The sequence below is a fragment of the Lissotriton vulgaris genome, chromosome 7, assembly GCF_964263255.1.
Source record: "Lissotriton vulgaris chromosome 7, aLisVul1.2, whole genome shotgun sequence".
Classification (NCBI taxonomy): domain Eukaryota; kingdom Metazoa; phylum Chordata; class Amphibia; order Caudata; family Salamandridae; genus Lissotriton; species Lissotriton vulgaris.
In genome coordinates, this window is record NC_141695.1 from 991,725,210 (window position 1) to 991,750,543 (window position 25,334).

General features: G+C 46.8%; 1 protein-coding gene across 1 annotated transcript in view; it reads left to right on the plus strand.

Annotated features, from left to right (window-relative positions):
• The window catches only part of LOC147702830 (teneurin-2-like), a 623,927-nt gene that overhangs the window by 140,557 nt on the left and 458,036 nt on the right, over nt 1–25,334 (plus strand). The window lies entirely within an intron of this gene.

Here is a 25,334-nt window from a genome sequence, read left to right on the forward strand (position 1 = left end):
TAGACACACATACTGTTCTCAAGTTTCTTGATAACATTTTCATTATGGAAGGCTTACCTGTCTGTATTTTAACAGATAACGGAGTACAATTTATGTCTAAGATGGCAAAAGATTATTTTGAGAAATGTGGTGTTAAACATAAAACTACAGCTTTATATAACCCAAGCGGCAAGGGCACAGTGGAAAGGTTTAACAGGGTAATTAAAGGGATCATTCAAGCGTCTGTTAACAAGAGGTTGGAGTGGAAAGTACAAATGCAAAAGGCTGTGTGGTCTTACAGAATAACATCTCAGACTAGTACTTGATTATCTCCATTTGTTATGATGAGAGGTAGGTCACCTAGAAGTAAATTCAACCCTGGTTAGCTTTTAGATGGAAAGGTTACACATTGGTCTCCTGTGGAGGTTAAGAATGATTTTGATTTTGTTCATGCCAAGAACAAAGAATTCTATGATGAACATCATGCTACCAAAGATGTTGAAGTTAAGGTAGGTGATTGAGTACGGGTTAAAATACCTTTTAAAGTACCTAAAGGTGAAAGCCGTTATGAACCACCTAGGCAAGTAGTAGAAATATTGAGGAACTCAGTGAGACTATGTGATAGAAGAGCGTAGAATCTTAAACACATTGCTATTAATCCTTACCAAAATGGGATTATGGATTCTCAGGAGTTGAACAATCAAAATGATTTTGAATGGATTGAGGATCACTTTGAGAATAGTTATCTGCAATCTCAATTAGCTGGTGATATGGTGAATACATCTGAACAGTCAAATAACCTTTCTTTGGAAAATGTATCCTTCTCTTGTAGGGGGGGGTTGGAGATTGCAATTCTAAGGTTGTTGATTCGGTACATGGAAAAAGAACAAGAATGTTACCAGGCTGGCTTAAAGGATATGTTATGTATTTCATTTGTTTAAGGAATATGTTATATAATTCATTTTGTTTTCTTTTCTCATTGTTATATTTCTTTTATTTTTTATAAGGGGGCGGGGGGTGTTATGTTGCTTAGTTACTATTTCCTTGTGCTTTGTCCCTTCAAATGCTCGAGATGCCAGAGCCATAGAATGTATGGCGATGTGCCATTCTGGTTCTATGGTCAGTTGTCGAGTAGCTTCAAGAGCGTATGCTGCTTCCCTGGCACTCACCTGTTGTATCTAAGATTTTCCTTTATTATGCTAATAAAGGTATTTAAGACTACCTGACTCCATCTCTACAGGCAGGCTGGTGTTAAGGCATCACCTAGCCTTTACAACCTGGATAACCAACAACTGCCTCAAGCTCAACTCAGAGAAGACAGAAGTCCTCGTCCTTGGACCCTCCTCCCCCTCCTGGGACAACACCTGATGGCCTTCTGCCCTCAGAAACCCACCCACTCCATCAAACCACACCCGAAACCTCAGTATCATCCTAGACTCCTCCCTCACAATGACCAGCCAGATCAAAGCTGTCACCTCTACCTGCTTCAACTCCCTCTGCAACCTCCGTAAGACCTTCCAGTGGATCCCCCCGAATGCAGAAAGACCATCACCCACACATTCATAACCAGCAGACTGTACTATGGTAATGCCCTCTACGTCGGAATCAACAAAACCTTGCTACACAAGCTCCAAACCATCCAGAACACCGCAAGCAGACTCATCCTCGGAACCCCATGACATGAGCACATGACCCAGCAACTACGAGACCTCCACTGGCTCTCCATCGAGAAGAGAGTAACCTTCAAGCTACTCACCCACCCCTACAAATCCCTCCACAACATCGGACCCAAATAACTCAACGAAAGAGTCTCCTTCCACGTACCCAAAAGGAACTTCTGCTCCGCCGACCTCACCCTGGGAGAGACCCCACTCATCTGCAGAACCAGAGCAGGTGGAAGAGCCTTCTCTGCTGTCACAGCAAAGACCTGGAATGAGCTCCCAGTCAACATCAGACGGTCCTCCACTGTGCACTTTCAGGAAGCTGACCCGGAGCTGCACCCAACTCCCCCAGCACCTTGAGACCCTCATGGGTGAGCAGTGTGCTTTATTAACCCCTGTTTGATTGATTGATTGATTGGTCAATCCAGAACAGGAAAAGAGGGATATAAGGGTAACGGAAGGTGCAAGAGAAACACATCACTCTAGTGAAAGGCCCTTCACTGAAGAGTCATTCTAAATGCCTAGAGTGGATGGGAACTCAGAGTTGAACATGAAGGACAAGAGCAAGTGGCAAAATGACAATTAATCTGCATGTGGAATCAGACATGAAAGGTTAAATGGGCAGGGAATACAATGGAACTCAACAGGTACGTCAGAGGTGATGGCAGTAATGAGCCCTGAAGACACCATTAAACACCAAGGGGCCTGAAAGCACCCAGAGTAGAATCAATCATGACAGTACCAGTGATTGGACAAAAATGAGCAAGGCTGATGAAGCACAAGAGTCTAGCATGAAAGGGAAACCTGAACTGAGGAGCCATACAACAAGGGGAAAGTTGCCAGAAACCATCTTGCTAGTTCGAACCCTTTTATAATGGCTAGAATATATTGTGCTTCCTCTACTGCTACTGACCTGGAATTTTCTGTTCTTGACCCTCGGTGTGTGAGGCTGCCTCCAAGAATTGGTTGTCCACAGCCTCCAACCCTCTCCTCCTTTGTGACTCTTTTGGTACAAACAGACTTGGACTTATGTGTCTTAAAATCCTGATCCTAGAGAGTACATCCCCCACTCAAGATTACTCTTCACTCCCGATCTTTGCTTGGCCCATTGGGATATGAACGGCATTAACCAGTCTGGGTACATATCCAAAAGCAGCTGGTTCCATGATCTCACCAAAGCATCATACCCCTTCCATGCTCCAAGATACTAAAGATTCTATTGATGTATTCTAGAGTCTTAGATTGCCTCAACCTCATACTCATATGACCCAGTGGCAGTTGGTCTTATTCCTGATACAGCAGTCTTGACACAGCATACATGTAGTATAGGATTAATTTTCTATCTATTTTGTAAAGTCAGACTTAAGCACCTACCCACTGTTTTACATGAAATCAGGGTGAAATCTTCAGATGGGACGTGGAATGGAGAAGTGTTTATTAGAAAGCCATACTTTATACACTATGTTGTAATGAGTAACAAGTATCTAATGGTAATCAAAAATCTCATATAATTTGCCTTTGACTTCACCAGAGGGGCAATAGTTGATCTATGAGTCTGCTGGAACTGTCTAAGTAGTAATGAAACATAGGGTACCTTCATAACTGCTAAAGAGAGTATAGTTATAATGCTGAATGGAACCCATTGATGCAAAAGAAGGGAGACTACCCAAAGGTGCTCTGTAGAGAGTTATAGGTTAACACAACCAATTCAACCTATAACGCCCATTCCTCTGGATGCCCCATGATAACAAAAGTTTAAGGACTGCTCCAAGGACTGGTTGAGTTTTTCTGTCTGGCCTTCGGTCTGATGGTGGTAATTGGAGAATTTTTAGTTCACAGTTCCCAATGATTATAGCAAGGTATTGTAAAATGTTTCTATCAACTGGGAATGTAATTATCTCCTCAGGAAATCCATGTAATCACGCAATCTGAGCTGTAAAAATCTGAGCCAGTTCTAGGGCTGTTGGTAATTTAGTAATTCAGCAGTTTTTTAAAAACACACTCAAGCAAAGACACAATTGTGTTCTCTCGAGCCATACACTTTAGTTTGCTAGATATACGATAGAGCCGTCATTCGATAATTTCTATCCAGGCCACTGGTGCGGTTCCTATGTCAGGCAATAATGTAAAGTCAAAAAACAAATAGGGGATAACACGTTCATAGTATGTGGCTGTCTCATTGCAGAGAGTTTAATACCAACAAATAGCTGTAAATGATAACACACTTCGAGATGATATTATTTCTTACAAAGTACTTGGTAATATCTAATGTAGCAGATATTTGAATTTGGAGATTTATGATGAGAGGTGTTAGAAACTGGGTTACGGGCTAACCGAGGTCTGAACCCTGGTCAAACAGCAACCACAGTCCTAGTCAGGGCAAGGAACATGCAACCCCAAATTAACCTGTGCTCACCCCTTGGTGGCTTGACACAGAGGAGTCAGGTTTAACTTATAGGCAATGTGTAAAGTATTTGTGCATCACTTTAAACAGTAAACCAGTGAAAACACCACACAAAAAGTATCCCACACCAGGTTAGAAAAATAGAGCAGAATGTAATGAATACAATAAGGCCAAAACAGTAAAAATCCCATCAGTAGAACCTGAGCTATGGATGGTCATGCTGGATGGGGTCAAAGTCAAAGGTTCAGGTCAACCTCGATGGAGCGCAGGTCGGATACAGTTCCAGGAAGGTCCCGCTGAGTACTTACTTTCTCAAATTTTGTGCCAAGAGTCCCATTTGAGCTGGAGAGGGTCACAAGGAGCATCAAGAGCAGTGGTTGGCCGGGCATCATGGATGGCTCTGGGTTTCATGCTGGCGATCCCCAACCAGAGGTCAATGCTGCTGTGCGAAGGTATGCACTGGTGGCTGCTCGTGCAGATTACCGTTGTGAAAGGCATGGTTCTAATGTGAATAGGCAAGTTCGCAGTCACGGAGATCCGAAAAGCAAGAATTGAGGCTCAGATCAGGAGGCCAGAAGACTAGCCCTTCAAGTCACCCTGAGGTCCTTGGTTCAAAAAGAAGTTTCAGGTCCATTTCTTTTATCCCAGGCAAGAAGGCAGCAGGTCATCACAGCAAGTCAGCAGCTCCTTCAGAGTAGCTGTCCAGCAGATTGGCAGTCCTTTCAGCAGCACAGCAGTCCTTCTTCCTTGCAGAATATCTACAGGTCGAGAAGTGTACTGAAATGGTGGCGTATGGGGTCCTCCTTTTATACACTGTTCCCCTGGTTCTTAAAGATGGGAGAAGCTTCTAGAGTGTGTCATTGAAGTGCATGGAATTCCCTGCCCCCCTGCCCTGGCTCCTAGCTGGCTGAAGTGACAATGCAGGGTTGTTAAGCCTTTGTGTGGAGTCATGACATAACCTTTTCAGTTTTAAGTGAGGCTGAGCCTAGCTCCTCACTCCCATCCTGCCAGTGATGGCCCATCCTGTCACACCCAAGCTCTCATGGTTAGGGGCTGTCTAGGAATAATACTAAAGCACAAATGCCAGCTACACCCAGTCATGTGACCAGCGATATGTTGCAGGCACCCAAATGGCTGAGGTAAGGAAATGCCAACTGTCTAAAAGTAATTTAAAATCCAAATTCATCTTAAGTTAGGATTTTAAATTAGGATTCCAGAGACACCAAACAGGAACACGTTATCTCTTTCTATGTGGAACTTACACTTATAAAATGTAATAAGGAAGACCAAACATTATCCTTTGGAGAGATAGGCCTTTTAGTAGTGAAAAATGAATTTAAGGGTTTTTATCTACCATGACATATAAATCCTAAAAGTACATGCCCAACTTTTTAAATACACTGCACACTGCCCTCTGGGCATGTTCAGGGCAAACCCTTGTACTGACATATATGTATTAAAAAGGAAAGCTTGGGCCTAGCAAAAGGTATTTTGCCAGGTTGACATAGCATTTCGAAACTGCATGCACAATGGTAGACCTGAGCCATGTTTGAAGAGCTACTTAAGTGGGTGACACAATCAGCGCTGCAGGCCCACTATTAGCATTTAATTTACAGGCCCTAGGCACATTTAGTGCACTTTCCTAAGGATTTATAGGTCAATTAAATAAGCCAATTGAGTATAAGCCAATTTTACCATGTTTTAAATATAGAACGCAAATACTTTAGCACTGGTTAGCAGTGGCAAAGTGCACAGTAAAAAAGAAGTTAGTAAAAACAGGAGGTCTGAAGGCAAAAAGGTAGGGGGAGACCACGCCAAGGATGCCAGGTCTAACAGGAGGCCATGTTTAGTTTATTGATTTATATTTTATGCTGATGACAAGAGTTAAATTAGCTTGAATTATTTCTCTGAATGCTTTTGGGTTCATTATATTCTAGGGCTGTCAGTATCCTCTTTACCTCTTGCTACCTGAATTCTGAAACAATTGCCATTTTTTGGAAGCACACTGTTTGGATCACATGTTTTTTTATGGATCTGCATTGCTTCATCAGAGCTTGCTCTCTCCTGCAGAGCATCAAAATATAGCATGCCCCAGCTTCACTACCTACATCTATTTGAGAATTTTTAGTTAAAATTAGAAGATTTTACCTAAAAGGATGCAAGAACAGCCTTCTTGGCAAGTGCGATTTCAGATTTTGTATTCATAAAATGTACATTTTTACTCACAATCCGATTTATTAAAATTACACCGCTATGGGAATTGTCTACATTTCCACAGAGGTGAAGAGTAGGAATTCTATGTTTAAGATGCTTTTAAATGTAGATGAACAACCACAAATCTGTAACCTTGCAGGTATTCATGAGCATATTGCCATCATGGATACACTAGTCCATTTAGCACTGTAAAGGGCAGGAATGCATTTGTAGCCAAAGAGATACTGGGAACGGGGAAGTTATTCCCCCAAGGGAAAATATTTTCCCCTGTGTGTATTGAAAAGAAAGTAAAATTATTCAGTTGATAATTCACTTTCATAAAGTATCCATGGATGTGAAAATGTGTTTGCATGGGGAAGCTTAGATTTACTAAAGAAGTCCCGAATTACACCTGGGATTTAGTATGAATTTCTAAAAAGTTAAACATCTAGTGCAAACATAGGCATATGTCTGAGGGAGTATATTTCTGATTTGTTCCATAAATGAGGCCCCATAATAGTGATCCTATCAACTAAAGGCAACAAGATATAGTATGGCGCCTCATTGTTTATGACTATTGTTATAACATTTCCTAATAATTTGTAAAATTTCAAACACATTATTTGATACATGTATACCTAAAGTAATAAAAGATTGTAGAACTATTTCCTGTACAAGTTTTGAGAAAATGTCTTTCTTCAAAATAAACCTTGTGTTAGAAATGGGATCCTGGATGGCCAAGACTCGCGTCGAGGTCAGTCAGGGATCACCATTCCTAAGGTCAGAGCAAGGGAGTTACACGCCAAGATAACCCCTACTCGCCCTCTAGGTAACGTGGCGCGAGCAGCAAGGCTAAACTTGGAGGCGATATGGGTTAAGTATTTGCGCACGCACCCCAGCAACAACACCCAAGGCCCACCACAAAGGAAACTCCCAACAAGGGTATATATAAAAATAGCCTTTGTATTCCAATAAACATACATTAGATAAAACACACACTTTACATTGTGCCAGAGGCACGGGCAGAATTTACAAGGGATATTTACAAGACAGGGCCACCTGGACCACTGTCAGGAATCAGCACTTTTAGAGCACAATACTTGTAGGCCTAGAACTTAAACATAGAGCCTAACGGACAGTACCTCCCGACCTGGTTGCAAGGATAATGCGGGTGACCTTCTTAGTAAACTTGAGCGGGCGGCCCAGCGAAGCGGCACGACTCAGGGGAGAGTGGTGCGGCTCGAGGCTTGAGCGGGCCACCGGCAAGGTACAAGCGTTTCTCTGGGGCGACCAATGTGTGCGGCTCAGAAGAGGAGGGGAAGGCAGGATGCAGGCGACCCAGCGAAGCGGCGCGGCTCAGGGGAGAGCGGTGCTGCTCGAGGCTTGGACGGGCTGCCGTGCACGAGCTGCCGAGGGGAATGAGCGAGGCACATTTCAGCGAGGCCCCAGGGGCCCAAGAGAGATCAGACAAGTCCCAGCAATTTGTCAGGGCAGGCACAATAGAGTCCACTGGTCCTGGGACTCTGGTCAGGGGGCGAGCTCAGTACCACGCCCTTGGAATAGCACTTAGCACATAACAGAAAATCACTGTAGCTCAATACAAGTAACTACTGGTAATCAGGTAAGTACTCCCTACGCAATCCTAACCACTTTAGGAACAGGTCACGCAGGGGACCAGGACCTCACTAGCACCACCTGCACTAGCAAGAACAACCAACTAAATATCAACATACATTTAGGGGTATAGACCTGGGGACAAAACACATGACGCATCAACACACGTTCAGCGGTGTAAGGAACAAGGCACATGATGCATCTACAACACATTCAGAGGTGCAGCAAAGAACACTTCGCATAAATCACATTAGCACATAAATCATAAATGCGCCAGAATCACATTAGCCAGAACAAGTCCAAGCACAGCGCTAGAGGGGAATAAACAGCGCTCCCAAGTCCAGCAAAGTCCAGCAAAGCTCTCCAGGAGTCCAGGGGCTGGGGAGGGCCCAGGGGAGGCAAGCCTTCCCCCTGGGCCCAAGCAGCAGCACGCCCCTGGCAGATTCAAGCAGCAAACAAGAACATTTTCCTGGGGTCGCAGCCCCTCTTTTATACACCTTTTCCCTTTTGTCTGTGGGTGCAGGGTGGGGGCAGAACCAGTCGCAGCTGGTCTGAGAGCACTGTTGATGGCTCAACCACCCCTTTCATTCATCAGGCAGGCTAGGGTCATCAGTCGCACCACAGGGGGCGGAGCCAGCATTGTGTGGGGAAAACCCAGCCCCATTCAGGACACAGGCGCAGCCCCTCCCTCACATCAGCATGCTAATCTCTCCATTCACCACCGGGGCAGACCCACACAGACTTCCTGGAGCCTGGCATCCCAGCCAGCTCCAGCCAATCACACGCCAGCACCTTCACAGCACATACACAGTCATGTCTAGAAGTGGCGCTTCCGCACAAGACACATACACACCGCACATACCATTGCGCAGCATTCACTCTCCCGAGTTCGCACATACCAAACTTGACCATGCACGCCTCACGCATCAGGAACTACCAGGGACACAGACATTCCCCATGCATTCCTATGGGAGAGCAGGCCAATCTCACACACACACTCAGGGAGAGGACGCACTTTACACTGCGCCACAGTGTCAAAGTGCGCAAAGACCAGAAATCACTAGGCAAAAAGTTCAGGGGTGAATCTGCCAGAAGGGCCAAGTCCAACACAACCCCCTTCCAGCCAAAACGCAGGGGAGAACAATCACCACCGTGATGGACTTCCCTGCTTGGGGCGATAGAACACGGACGCGGGCCCGCACTGCAGGGACACCCTTCGGTTCTACGCCACGTTTATCCATAAGACAAGCACATACTTTAAAAAAACAGGCCCAACTAGGCTACCCCACTGGTACTCCTTAGTTGTCCACGGCTAGGACCAGGCCCTAGGCCACCCAGATACCACTGGTCCCTACCAATCCACAGAGTGGGGGGTGGTAACCCCTGGCCTACATAGCCATTCTCCACTCCCTTTCTCAGTGTAGTTCCAAACTACCACTGATTCTTCAACCTAGGGTCCGCACCCTCAGGCTGACCAGAGGTCACGGGCAAGAGTGCCCCACCCTACCTCTACTTCTGAAGCACCCTCCAGAACAACTCTCCCACCAGTTCGGGACCTTTACTCCCTCAGCAGCAGTGACCACGGTCAGACCAGCACAAAATCGGTGTAGTGAGGCGTTGCACTTTGCGGGTTGCCAGGTGCGGCGCAGGCGGCGGCTCGCGGACCGCGTCGAGACGGGGACGGCGAGCGGCATAGGCTGCGCGGCCAAAGGCAGGCGCGGCTCAGTGCGGTGCCTACAGGACACCAGGCTGGTCATGACAGAGTCACAGCTCCCCTAACTGGTCTACCACCTGGGATTCGAATTCACTCCTCCTTCAGCAGCAAGGCAACCACTGCAGGTCAATCCCCCATACAGCTTACCCGGTTCCTTCTCTTCAGGCAGGAGTTCCTTCAGGACACTACATACAGTTGCCCTTACATCCAGATCCGGAAACACCGGCTACTGGCTCCCCAACCGAGGGACGTACCCCTTTGGTCAGATGCCTGGCGCACCAGGACTTCCTTGAGGGTGACACATAACTAATGTGTCGTGTACAAGCCTTCCTGACACTCAGGACAGAAGTGGCATCACCCTGGTCACTCCTTGGCGACACAACCCTTCTGGTTGGCCCCTGACCCACTGGTTACTCCACTGGGGAATCTATCCCCCTCGCACCCCTCCATCTGGACTTCTGCACCCTCCCAACTGGAGCGGTACTGCCAGATAACAGAACTACTAGAGCCCTGCTTACAGGCGCTCCACGTTCTCTCCACGCTGGGAGATCTCCCTACAAGGACGCTCCATACGGACATGCTAGGCTCCCTCACCTGGTGTTCCTAAGAAAAAAAACACCCAGACTACGAAGACCAGGCTTGTGCTCCTCCGAGCCACTTCCACCACACTGGGCTGGAAGACCAGAACCTTTCCTTAGGGTCACTCCCCAACAATTAACACAATAGCACAGGGGCAGGGGAAACTCCCATGAGCTTCAGGCCCACCCATGAAATCATGTTCACTGATGTTCTCCATTCTTCAAACACTCTGGGAGATCTTCCTCAAATGACCTATTGGTACAGCCTAGGCCCCCGACCTGACGTTCCCTTCAGAAACATTCTAGGCCCTGACACTGGGTTTCGGGCACCTGGAGACATGCAGTCCCACCCACTCCTTCTCCTCTTGAGACAGGACGTGAGCCCCTACACCGAGACCTAGCTGGGCTACACTTAACCTCTTCCACCACACTGGGCTGGAAGACACCTCAGCCACTCCTTTTGGAATCACTCCATCCCCTATGCCTCTCTCCTCCCAGAACATTACCAACTCCAAACATCTGTCTCTAAATAGACCACAGAAATCAAAAGCCAGCTCCACTGTCTGCAGACGTTCTTGGGAAAAGTTTAACACACGGAACTTTAGGTATCTGAGCAAACCAAGAGTACACAAGCATTCAGCAAGCTCCCCATCCAGAGAACTCACACACACGTCCAGTGCAACACACCATTCGTCCACACACACACCCCTCCCCAGACTGGTAAGGCAGTTTCTACCACCCCTGATTTCTCAACCTGACCACACGTGACACAGGTACCATAACTCCAGGGCAGGGACGGGGGGCACATGCACTGAACACACTTATGCTGCCACCACTGGATCCCACCCTCCTGGTGAATCCAGAAAACACACTGCACTTAGGGGGATGATCTACCCTCCCGAGCTAGGGACACCTAACTCAAAGTGCACAAGAAACACATTTCCACAGAAATGACATTTTTAGCAAACTCCATACAATAATCCCCAAAAATGTGGTCATCTAAAATGCAGAGCTTTGTAGTGTGGCCAGTTGCCACTGTGGTACATCGCAAACACAAATCCTTATCCTCACCGCTGCGTCCAATGTTAGAAATGGGATCCTGGATGGCCAAGACTCGCGTCGAGGTCAGTCAGGGATCACCATTCCTAAGGTCAGAGCAAGGGAGTTACACGCCAAGATAACCCCTACTCGCCCTCTAGGTAACGTGGCGCGAGCAGCAAGGCTAAACTTGGAGGCGATATGGGTTAAGTATTTGCGCACGCACCCCAGCAACAACACCCAAGGCCCACCACAAAGGAAACTCCACACAAGGGTATATATAAAAATAGCCTTTGTATTCCAATAAACATACATTAGATAAAACACACACTTTACATTGTGCCAGAGGCACGGGCAGAATTTACAAGGGATATTTACAAGACAGGGCCACCTGGACCACTGTCAGGAATCAGCACTTTTAGAGCACAATACTTGTAGGCCTAGAACTTAAACATAGAGCCTAACGGACAGTACCTCCCGACCTGGTTGCAAGGATAATGCGGGTGACCTTCTTAGTAAACTTGAGCGGGCGGCCCAGCGAAGCGGCACGACTCAGGGGAGAGTGGTGCGGCTCGAGGCTTGAGCGGGCCACCGGCAAGGTACAAGCGTTTCTCTGGGGCGACCAATGTGTGCGGCTCAGAAGAGGAGGGGAAGGCAGGATGCAGGCGACCCAGCGAAGCGGCGCGGCTCAGGGGAGAGCGGTGCTGCTCGAGGCTTGGACGGGCTGCCGTGCACGAGCTGCCGAGGGGAATGAGCGAGGCACATTTCAGCGAGGCCCCAGGGGCCCAAGAGAGATCAGACAAGTCCCAGCAATTTGTCAGGGCAGGCACAATAGAGTCCACTGGTCCTGGGACTCTGGTCAGGGGGCGAGCTCAGTACCATGCCCTTGGAATAGCACTTAGCACATAACAGAAAATCACTGTAGCTCAATACAAGTAACTACTGGTAATCAGGTAAGTACTCCCTACGCAATCCTAACCACTTTAGGAACAGGTCACGCAGGGGACCAGGACCTCACTAGCACCACCTGCACTAGCAAGAACAACCAACTAAATATCAACATACATTTAGGGGTATAGACCTGGGGACAAAACACATGACGCATCAACACACGTTCAGCGGTGTAAGGAACAAGGCACATGATGCATCTACAACACATTCAGAGGTGCAGCAAAGAACACTTCGCATAAATCACATTAGCACATAAATCATAAATGCGCCAGAATCACATTAGCCAGAACAAGTCCAAGCACAGCGCTAGAGGGGAATAAACAGCGCTCCCAAGTCCAGCAAAGTCCAGCAAAGCTCTCCAGGAGTCCAGGGGCTGGGGAGGGCCCAGGGGAGGCAAGCCTTCCCCCTGGGCCCAAGCAGCAGCACGCCCCTGGCAGATTCAAGCAGCAAACAAGAACATTTTCCTGGGGTCGCAGCCCCTCTTTTATACACCTTTTCCCTTTTGTCTGTGGGTGCAGGGTGGGGGCAGAACCAGTCGCAGCTGGTCTGAGAGCACTGTTGATGGCTCAACCACCCCTTTCATTCATCAGGCAGGCTAGGGTCATCAGTCGCACCACAGGGGGCGGAGCCAGCATTGTGTGGGGAAAACCCAGCCCCATTCAGGACACAGGCGCAGCCCCTCCCTCACATCAGCATGCTAATCTCTCCATTCACCACCGGGGCAGACCCACACAGACTTCCTGGAGCCTGGCATCCCAGCCAGCTCCAGCCAATCACACGCCAGCACCTTCACAGCACATACACAGTCATGTCTAGAAGTGGCGCTTCCGCACAAGACACATACACACCGCACATACCATTGCGCAGCATTCACTCTCCCGAGTTCGCACATACCAAACTTGACCATGCACGCCTCACGCATCAGGAACTACCAGGGACACAGACATTCCCCATGCATTCCTATGGGAGAGCAGGCCAATCTCACACACACACTCAGGGAGAGGACGCACTTTACACTGCGCCACAGTGTCAAAGTGCGCAAAGACCAGAAATCACTAGGCAAAAAGTTCAGGGGTGAATCTGCCAGAAGGGCCAAGTCCAACACCTTGTAACCTGAAATGCACACAAAATATCTTATTAGAGGAAATAGCTAGCGTATCTTGCGATGGAACCAATTGGCTAACCTGCGGAGCCTCTTATTCAATTTCATTTTTCCACCATAACACTGTGTTCCACGTCAGATTAGTGGTAAAAATGTAAGAAGTCCCTAGTCTCGAACCAGAGCAGGAAAGATATCTTCAAGGTATAAGAAGATGTAGTGCCTAATGAATGCCATGTTTGAGCCCTGTGCGTGCGTTTGCCCACAAAGCACAGATGTAGCCCCTTGACTAAAGCTTGCATACCAGACAGCGAGAATGGAGAGCCTGCGCAGAGGACGGGAGACTGTCATAGAAAGAGCTGAAAGGAGGTCAGTGGAAGGGCACATATTGAGAAAGAAAAGAGATTGCAGATAGATATTTATCCTGCAACGAGAGCAGGAGACGGTTCAACGAAACAGCTATGCTAATGGGCGGGTACTCACTGATTCCTTGTGCCCGGGGGGCGTCAACTCTCTCTCTCTGGCAGCTGCATCAGTTCCATTCCCAAACAATTGATAGTTAAGGAGCTGCAGCCGTACCCAGATGGGCAAGCTTGACCAGGATGCGCAGCCTCTGGTGCAACTTCAGGCGACACATCACACTCCACAGCATCCTTCAGGTGCCAGCAGTAAGACCTGCATTCCACTGGCACCCACGACCCCGCGAATGGAGATTCCTGTTTTCGTAGATGGAGGAATAGAACTTCAAAATATGTTAGTTAGAGGGGTGTTAAGGTTTTTCAGTTCTCAATAAGAGTGCCACATTATGTCTGTCTGTTTCTTGTTAAGTTGTATTGTATGATTGTGTATTGTATGAGTACTTATGAAGCGCGACTGCCACCCAAAGGGTATCCTGGCGCTGTGACCATACTAATCCATCCATGTCAAGCAGCACTAAAAATGCTGACTTGCCCCTGTCGACGCGCGTTCGTAGATCATCCAACACGGCGACCAGAGGGGTCTCAGTACCATGGGTCGGCCTAAAGCCAAATTGGGCTACGTCCAATGAATTTTCTGTTAAATTGTTATGTTGAGAAGGGATCATTATTTATTGAATCAGATATTTCAGAATCAAATGGATTGTGAAGGCAACTGCTGTCTCTAACAAGCTGGATTTTGAGTTATTTATGTATTTACTTGTTTTAGAAATCTCTTTTCTTTGAAAATCAGTCAACTCATAGTGCTGAATGAAATTAAATGAGTTTATTTTATATCGTTTATTCTTTAAACCTGTAGATATGTCAGCAATCACAGTTGTTTTTTTGCTTGTGACCTGTTCATTTTTCTAAATAAATCCCTAGATTTATGTACAATTGTTCTACGTCAATCATGTGTCAAAATAGTTGGAATGTTTCTTTGAGTTAACGAGCAAGTGGGCACTTGCTGCATTGCATTTACTAGATATGCTAGCTTGTGATTTGCTTTCACATATGGAATTATTTGAGTTTCCCCTGTATCTACTACTCTGCTTAGCTGGCTTCATCAATTATATTGCCCTGGTTGTGTTGTATTGGTAGAGAGCGCAATAATGTGATAATCCATTAACCTGCATTTCAGGTTTTCAAGATATGGTTCATTTGTATCAGATGCCCACAATTGCCTCAGTTTCTGAAAAGGCTGGGAGAAGTGCTTCATATATTGATTTTTTAGGCATGTGGAAAAGGTGTTGATGAATGTTTAGGCATAGAGGTTTGCACTTGCTGTGGTTTCATTTATTTCCACACGGTCTACTTCAACCATCAGAGCATGAGTGACACAGGCGTGTGCATTGCAAGGAAACATTTTCAATTGATTTTAAATTTAAATTGATTGTTGTCAGAAGATGTACATTGAAGGTTAACCAGCCGACCTGAACCTGAGATGGGTAGGATGAATTGTAGGTCATGATAACTCCTTTTCATCAATATTTCCTTCGCTGTCAAGGAGTTGGTTTGAAAATTGTGAGAATGGAACAAGCAAATGGGAAGTGGAAAGAGGTTTTTAATCAAGGTACGGTGTTTAAGGGAGAATTCTTGCTGATACTGATTTGAATAACGTGATGAGGTATTTTCGATCAGCAACCATGCACGAGTTTTGGTTGTCGATTCAGGCAAATTAAGTGTTATGATTGGTGGGAGTTAGGCATTGATGATTACGATCGTCTCTACAGCTTTACAAGTTAGGTGATGGCACAGGAACCACATTTTCCTTTTGGATCGGGGGAACAGAGATCCAAAGGGTTGTTTCACTTGTTTCATTGGACTTTCAGAATTCTTCAGTGGTGGGTGCTATGTCAATTCAAACATGGAGATATATCAACAACATGCTTACATTACCTCTTCCAGTGCAAGTGCCCATTACACCCCCTGAGGACCTCCACGACCCAGTGCTGGTGGAACTCTACCGGGGAGAGGAGATGAATAGCAGCGGGAAGTGGATGCAGCTGGGGCCCAACGGACACAGCTTGCGTGTCGCGGTGCTGGCCTAATCAAGGGACACAGCTCTGGGACCTTCCCCTTGGGGCCTCCAAGATGCGCCAGACTACACTGCATCCCCCAAAGACCCGAGGTGAGAAGGTGCTGGTTGGGTGTCACGTGGGAGGCAGAATGTGTGACACTATCAAGAGTGCGGAGAGCGAACGGGGATGCCGATAACAACGCAAGGCCCCTGTCGTGCGGCCTACCCTTGAAGAGACCACTGGGCAGCTGCTCCCCTTTCATTAACTCCCGTGGGGGACATTAGAACAGCTGCCTCACCTGCTGGCATGACTGCCTCCGTACCTGCTTCCTCCTGGGTGTTCCGGATCACAATGTACATAGCGCTGGGCCCGGGTGAAGTATAGGCGGCCCAGCAATCCACTTAGCTGCAGCGACTGTGGGAGGCACCGGACCCACGTACGAATCGAAGGGTGCAGCTCGGCGGGCCAATCCCGGGTTTCCTATGAATCATTTGGGAACCCCACGGCGGGCCACTACTCCACTCGTCATAACACAGGTCCCTGGTACCGGCGAAGAAAGGGTTCCTACCCTGACTTGCTGCTGAAGGGGTACTAGATATTGGCGGTTCTGACCAGACAGACAGAGATCTCCATTTTTACCTGACCCAGGAGGGCCACCTGGAACACCGACAGGCCGGCGAAGGCAGTCTCTCCTCCACGCAGGTGGTGGCAATAACTGGTGCATTCTGGCAGGCGACTGCACCCCTTTATCTCAGATACAATGCTCATGGCTAACAATAAAGGTCTTAAATCTCAAGCCCAAAGGACAAAAGAAGTGGAGGACACCGAAATGGCATCTGGCGATGATCCCAAAACCTCACAACCTCGCCCCCTGGCTAAAACTCTCACCCTGGAGGACGCTATGGTGGCCATAACAGGGGTACGAACCTCCTTGGAAACATGCATAGACTCAGTGAACATTGAAGTAACCCTTCCACGAGCAGATTTAAAGAAAATGGACTCTAGGGTGGAGACTACGATGGCGGCCCTCTTGTTAGACACCTCTACCCTTCAGGACCAAGTCACCCAACTGCAGAGCCAACAGAAAAGAATGGAGGAGCTCCTAGACGATTATGAATGGAGGGCAAGACAGAATAATAGCTGTGTTCTTGGAGTGCCCGAACGAAAGGAGGGGCCAGCTGTGGACCTCTTTGAGGAGGACCTAATCATCAACAAACTCCAACCTAAACGTCTGTCAAGTTATTTTTCCATCAAATGGACCCACAGGGTTCCTGGGGGTCGACCTAAACCTGGAGCTCCTCCGCGACCCATAATCGCGAGAGTTTTTATTTTTCGGGACAGAGATGTCATCTTACAGACTGCAAGGGCCTGACCTCCACTGAAAATTGACGCAAACATCACATTTTTCCCAGACTTCACTGTCAAAGTTCAAGCACAAAGACACAGCTTCACAGCTGTTAAAAAAGCCCTAAGTGACAAAAACATTAAATATTCCATGCTATTCCTTGCCAAACTGCGAGTGGAGTCTGAAGGCAAGTCTTGGTTTTTCCTAACTCCGGAGGAGGCCTGGGAGGTGGTGGCGCCCAGTAGGGAAACAATCGGATGGATGAAACAATGGCGGCCCTTGCAACCGCCGGGGAGCCCCCCGGGTCAAGAGAGAGAAAGCCAGAAGAGGACTCAGATGGAACACACTGATTTGGGCTGTGGGACCCTACTACTTTATCCCATAGTTACTGATCAGGTCTACCATTGCCGGCTCGATGACTTGCAAATTCCATGTAACGACCGTCTGAACAAATGCAGAATATATATTCAAGGAGGGACCGACAAAACCGAGCATACGTCTCAAGGTCTATAAGCTATCATGACACAGGCAAGAGGATTGGACTGCACAGTATAACGGCTAAATAAACTATAACATACTATGTTGAATGGAGAGGGATGGAGGTGGTTAGCCCGGCACCTCACAAATGGGAGGGTGCGCGACAGGCACTCTGCCTTGTTGGGGAGTGGATAGGTTAGAGACAACTGGCAGGGGGGCAGGGAGGGGGGCTCAGGATGGGTGTGGGAGGGTAGTTTGGGATCTCAACTGTTAAGGTTTCTTTGCACAGAGCATACAAGTAAGTTGAACATCATTAATCCACATGGCTATACAGCAGTGTTTCTCGATAGACGAATGGGACAGAGGTGCTCTCACTAGCACCCTGGTCTAATACTACTTTTCCATATTTAATTCACTATCAATGCCTCCATTACTGGTACAGGGCTTTACATCTACTTCCTCTAACTTCTAGACATGGCAGACTCTAAAGACATAAAACTGTCAATATTGACATGGAATGTCAATGGACTAGGCAGCTAAATAAAGAGAGGGTGGTCCTGCAATACCTTAAACAACACTCACCAGATTTGATATTATTGAAAAAAACTCACTTGGTAGGTAAAAGTTGTAAGGCTCTCCACAGATAGGGATACAGACTGGTGGCCCATGCTGGGTTTACGACTGGATCTAGAGGTACAGGTATCCTTATCCGCAAAAGTCTGGCCCTTACATCCACCTGTGTCTGGGCTGATCCCCAGGGAAGATTTGCTTATCTAAAGGCGACATGGGAGGGCAAGCAACTGATTATAATCTCGGCCTATATCCCACGAGCGCTGGGAAAAATAGCACTACAAGATTTAGGCAAGATACTCATTGATCTCCCCCCGGGCACTCTCATTTTAGGTAGACACTTTAACATGACTATGGACAATATACTTGACAGACACCCTCAGAAACCATCTTCCCGAGGTAGCACCTCCATGGCGGACTTCACCCAAGCACTGGGACTCGCAGATATATGGCGGTTGCTAAACCCTGCAGTGACTCATTTCACGCACTATTCCAATGCACATAACAGCATGTCCCGCATCAACTATTTCCTTACGTTCCTCTCGGACATGGGACATTTCCAACATCCCCAAGGGCTCCCAAGAGGCATCTCTGACCACTCTCCCCTAAGGGTTAAACTAACTTTTCACTGACGCGCCGCCCGGGGCCCCATAATCATCAATCCTTGGCTCCTTACAATTCCAGATATCAAAGAAGACCTTGCTGAACACATAGATCATTACTTCACTGAAAACATTGGCTCCGTAGACTCGACAAACACCATATGGGAGGCCTATAAGGCAGTAATTAAGGGTAGTGCCTTAGCTTTAAAAATCGGATATCTCCGAAACCACAGCGAACAAATGACCCAGATGGGGAGTGACTTGCTCCTTTTTGAGACGGAAAACATTGTCTCTCCCAATGAAGTTACAGCCCACAAACTCAGAATTAAACAACTAGAATACAAAGTCCTTGCACGAGAAAAATCCCAAGCCAGATTAATTCAGACATGGAATAGAGTCTATGAACTTGGGGAACGGGCCAGCAAAATGTTGGCGTGGCTAGAAAGACGCGATCAGGAGGCGCAATGGGTTCCTGAAATCCTGTTGGAAGATGGGGGAGGTTAACTGACCCCCAGGAGGTAGCGGAGACATTCAAAGATCACCTGGAGGCTGTATATACCTCTATGAGCACGTCCTCCTCTGAATACTCTTGTCAGTTCATGGAGGAAATGACGCTACCTTCACTCTCAGACAGTGACAGGGACGCCCTAGATGCAGATATAACTGCAGATGAAATCTGCAATGCTATCCTTGCTATTAACTGTGGGAAGGCAATGGGGCCTATCAGGATCCCCATAGAATTCCTCAAAGGGATGGCCCTTAAAGTAGCTCCCCACCTAAAAAACATGTATGACGAAAGTCAGGAGAAGGGCACCCTTCCCTTAGACCAACAACTGTCCTCTATAGTCGTAATTCACAAGACGGGTAAATCAGCAGTGAACTTTGGTTCTTATAGACCTATCTTTTTAATGAGTTCAGAAGCCAAGGTGTTGGCTAAACTTCTTGCTTCCCGGCTCATAGCGATACTGCCTTCCCTGGTCCACGAAGATCAATCAGGGTTAATACCTGGTCGGAATAGCGCCCTTAATATTCGTCGAGTCCACAATGTCCTTGACAGACAGCCCTACCCGCAGGAAGACGTGGTTATACTATCCTTGGAAGCCGCAATGGCTTTCGACTCGATAGAGTGGCCCTATCTTTTCAAGGTTTTGGCCAGGTTTGGATTTGACCCGCGATTCAGACAATGGGTGGCACTGCTATAGAAGGATTTGTTGGGTCAAATCAGGGTGAACACTCACACATCTCGTACATTTGCTTTGCAGAGAGGAACCAGGCAAGGTTGTCCCCTGTCCCCCTTATTATTTGCATTGACCCTCGAGCCATTAGCCCAATGGATAAGGTGAGACGTTTCTATAAGGGGACTAAAATGGAGCTAGGATATAGAGGACAAAATATCAATTTATGCAGATGATATTCTCATATACCTAGCATCCCCCCGGGCCTCCCTTAACAGCTTATTTAACGTTATTACTAATTTTGGCAAATACGCAGGATACACTATTAATTGGTGCACATTGGTATTGTACGTGCTACACGGCCCCCCGCCTCATCTGCTTCACGGATATACGATAGAATTGGCCACAGCAGGCTTTAAATATTTGGCCATTTTTATTACACCCGACCCCAAATTGTTCTATGAACGCAAATTTCTGGGCCCCTTAAAGCAGCTACAGGGGGACGTTAGGCATTGGAGGTTGTTGCCCCTATCCCTCCTGGGCGACCCAATTCAAAATACTTGCACTTCCCTGATTTTTATATGTGCTTCAAAACTGCCCATTTGCCATGGCCGACGATTATTTCACCACCATGGAAGTGGAACTTTGTGTCTTGTTGTGGGATGGGAAAGCACCCAGTATTGCCCTCCAGAAGCTCACCAAGGGATGGTATGACAGAGGGATTGCCCTTCCGGATCTACGCCTCAATTACTGGGCATCACAACTAGTAGCCAGCAACCACTGGATCCACTGATCCCCAACAAACCCGGCTTTCCACCTAGAACAATTCCAAGCAGGACAAGAGGGTTACTTGGGGGCCCTTTACAGTAAAACTCAAAAAGGCCGATACCTAGGGCCTATGTCACAAACTGTGGCTATTTGGCATAAAGCCAACAAACGTCTGGGTTGGGCGGATACACTTATGAAAGCTACATCGGTGTGGTGATTGCAGAGACTGGGATCACTTTGCTTCCACATGGGATTTGATAAGTTGGACACTATCGGACTCACTAAAATAGAAGTCTTGGTCAGCAAAGGAAAAATTCTCACCTTTGAAAATTACAAACCAAACATGCTCTCGGACCTTCCTTCCTTACCAGACGCCTCTCCTTTAGGGGCCCAATTGCTTACCGAAACACTCTTGTCCAAGGCCATCTCTTGCACCTACCGTAAACTCTGCAATAACTTACCTGACTCCTTTCAAACTCTTCGAGACCGCTGGCAAGTAGACTTAGGCTTACTGGACTATGAGGATTGGCAGGGAGCACTAATGTCCCCCAGTGAAACGGCTATAAACCACTGCTTCCGCCTCATACAACTAAAGGTACTCCATAGGTCCTACCCTTCAGGCATACTCCCGGCCAAAATAAGTAGACGTGGCAATGCATTGCGCCTTAGGGGATGCGGCCAAGACGGCACCTTTTATCATATCCTGTGGGACTGTCCCCATATGTGCCCTTTTTGGGACAGAATAACCCAAAAAATGAAGGACACATTGGGTAAGCACATTCAACTATCACCGGTAATTCCGCGGCGGCGCTGGTCGGGAGGGGCGAGAGCGGCACCGCCATGCTCGTGATGGAACCAAGCCATCATGAGCCATGGGTGTGCTGTGCTCATGATGGCATGACTCCGCCCACTCACTAATTCGCCGGCACAGGTGGGGAATCAGTGCCGCATGGGGGAAGTCGCCACAGCATGACGGAACCATGCCATCATGAGCACACAGAGCCTGTGGCTCATACTGGCATGGTTCTGTCTTCAGCAGGGAAGGGGTTAAATATATGGGAGCCCACCGACTTGACAGAAGTGGAGAAGCAATGGGTGGCACTAGGCTACCTATTGGTGAATCGAGCCATAGCAATGCTCTGGTGCTCCAACAGACGACCACTGACGATTGGGTGGGTGGCAGAGATGGACAAATGTATGATCGCAGAGAAGGAGGTCTATGAACAAAGAGGCTGCCCTAAAAAGTGGGATAAAAAATGGGGAGGATGGAATGCCTTTAGGGGGGAAATGTGTACTTCTCCCACAGAAGATATGGCGATGAGAAGGACTGGACGTGGTGACCCTTTAACTCCTTAATATTTATAGAAACAAATGTTGATATAATGTAATGTATGAACTATGGGTAGTAATGTAATGATGTAAGGATAACTCTGTGTTTTATCTTTAATAAAAAAGGTTTTCTTTAAAAAAAAAAACAGTAAAGAACACCTGAGCCATAATGGGTGCTCAAAGAAAGTGACCACACCTTCACATACCTTGGGTGTGGGAAGTGATTGTAAGTATAAAGTGCAGGAGTATGATGAGAAAGGGGGGTGTCCCTTCAAAAGTCGAATTAAAAACTTCCTGGTATAATAACCATAAAAGCAGCAAAAAACATAAAGTGCTCCATAGTCTCCAATGTTAGGTTGTCACAGGGACACACCAAAATTCCTTTTGGAGCAAATTGACCCATCGGAAAAGAAAGCTGACATCTTATCTGTCCCTGCCTAAATCTAGTGTTAATTACCCTGACTCTATCTTTCAGGACCAGGGCCAGGTATGGCTCCAACCCAAGTAATGTCTGTTACTGCCGATAATCTCGGACAATGGGCTTCCTTAACTCAGACAGCTCTCTTTCCCTACTCTTAACGTCATCAAATGCATTTTGAGATGGCTCTTATCCTTTTCAGTAATGCCACTTAAAAAGCATTAGTAAAGTGCAACACTGTCACCACTAGGATTATCTGGGCGCTGTGTGTCTGTCGAAGAGCCAGGCATCTTGACTATCTTTCTGAAGTCTGCCAGCAAGGAGGCTGTATGCAGCTGGAGGGGAAGAACTTTTCACGTCTTGGCAGCGATGTAGGAGATGGAATGGCCACGGCTGCAACTGCGAAGGATGCAGTTGCGTGCAATGAGTGAAAAGGAGCACAGTTGTCCAGAGGGTTGGTGAAATTTCAGTCAATTTTGATGTAGACAGGTCCTAGGTTATGACGGGCTTTGTAAGTGTGCATAAGGATCTTGAACTGCATCTTTTCTGGATAGGGAGGCAGTGGAGGTCTCTCAGGTGGAGGTGATTTGGGTTTATTTGGGGAGGTCCAAGATGAGTCTGGCTGCAGTGTTTTGTATGGTCTGGAGTCTTCTGAGGAGCTGGGTTGGAGATGCCCGTGTAGAGGGCATTGCTGTAGTCAAGGCGGCTGGTAACAAGAGCCTGAGTTCCCACTTTTCGGGTGTTGGTTGGGATCCACCAGAAGATTCTGCGGTGCAAGCGAAGTGTGTGGAAGCAGGAGGAGGTGTCTGCATTGACTTGTCTCTTCATGATTAGTTGGCTGTCGAGGATGATGCCAAGTTGCGTGCATGGTCCGTCAGTGTGGGTGGAGGGCTGAGTTCTGCCGGCCACCAGCTGTGGTCCAATACAGAGGTCTTCTTCCAGGTGATCAGTACTTCAGTTTTGTCAGAGTTGAGTTGGAGGCAGTTGTCTCTCATCCATTTGGCTATGTTACTCATGGCGTTGCAGAAGTTGACTTTGGCGTTGAAGGGGTCCTTGGTGAGCAAGATGATTACTGGTCATTAAAGTCTCATATCGTCCTAAAGAGATGAATTTAACCCTAATGTACCTGAACCAGAGAATATGAAGGCCTCTGTCACAAGCAAGCCAGTCCTTTATTATATCCCTGTTCAGGAAAGACTCTGGGCTGCGTCAGATGGAACACAATAATATCAAGAGGGCCAAACTGATGGCGTCAACAACATATAGTAGACCAACTTTCACATGAACTGAATAAATAGGTAATCCTGGCGACACACCAGGAATACATCTACACACTGTGTTCCTCATCCTGCAATTGCTTGACAACCTTGAACCCTCGTAAGCCAGAGCCATGGGTGAGAACTGGTACACATTTCCTTTGATAAACCTAAACAACAGCCACTACGGGCTTGGAGCCTATTTTTTGAAGCCAGTCTAACCAAAAAAACAACCGAACTACAGAACTTAGAATATCTCTGCTAAAGACTGGGGCCCCAATATCTTCACAAATGCCTGTTTGTTGAATGAAAACAAGCACCTGCATGCTCTGGTATACACTTTTTCAAAATGGTTTATTTGAACTCACACTGGTGACGCGTTTCAACCACAGCTGTGGTTTTCCTCAAACCAAATGCTGTTGCCATTATCAAAAGCATTTATACATGTTCCCGGGAGTAACAACCCACTTAAAGTTACAGAGCAAAAATCCAAATTTGTAGTGACAAGTTCATATTTGTAAACCGGAACTCTATGCCAGCAATTTAAACAATGCAAAAACTTGTGAATAAATTGACAAGTGCCTACCATTCATATCTCAAGAACCATATTTCGTCTAGCAAGTATGTTTGGCTGCTGCAATAATTAATAAAAAATGTGATTCAACACAGTATAGTGCCATACTGCCTGGACTGCGAGAGCAGATGCTGATTAATGTTGATAAGTACAGATTATAGACTTTGTTTTTTACTCCAATTCCACTCATATAAGCTTCAGCTTGAGGTGACTCAAATGCACCCTCACTGCCCAATGGTAATAGGTACCTGTAGACCAAGGGCAAGTGCCTAGACGACCTCAGCATGATTGCACATTTAAACTGGGTTCCCCCACACACTCAGTTTGCTGCTTATGCGAATTAAAAACTGTTCTAAGATAAAGTGCAACACCCCATGAAACTCCGGGAATAACATGGTTAAAAATGTACAGAACCAATGTGGAGTGGAACAACAGAACAGGAACTCTAAAGAACACATTCCTACAGATAAGGTGCTAGATACAGGCATGTATTTTAAACTTTGCTGAAAATGCAATCACAGATTAAATTACCAATTAGTTACAAGAATTACAGATGGACATGTAAATCTTCCTCAATGTTCAGGCCATTAGGAATATTTGAGTCAAAACGAAAAATATACCTTGATTCCAACTGCCTCAAGTATCTCTCCCTGTCACCATCCTTCAATCTCTTTGGCACTTGATCCAGTACAAAATACTCCAGACTGTTGATGTTACCATTATGGACCGGCTCAAAGTATCTTGCCACCGGGTATGATTGATCTTTATTCTTGATCGCTCTGATGTGCTGTAGAATGAGCTGATCAGCCCATAATGTAGTGCTGCCTATATAAATGTTACTACAAATACACCTGAGCACATAGATTCCAAAATCACTTTGACAGGTAAGTGGCTTCATAATCTGCCATTTTTGATCTGAAAACAGCAGCGGTACCTCTGTTGTGTATGGGCCATATTTGCAAGCCTTACAGGTCGAACAGCATCTGAAGCCTTTGCTTCCACTTAGCCATGATTCTTGATGTACCACCCCCGGGCTATTGACCACCAAGTCCTACCTCATGGATTGTTCCCTACAAAAGGTCATTACGGTTAGTTGCGTATTTTAGGTCCGAA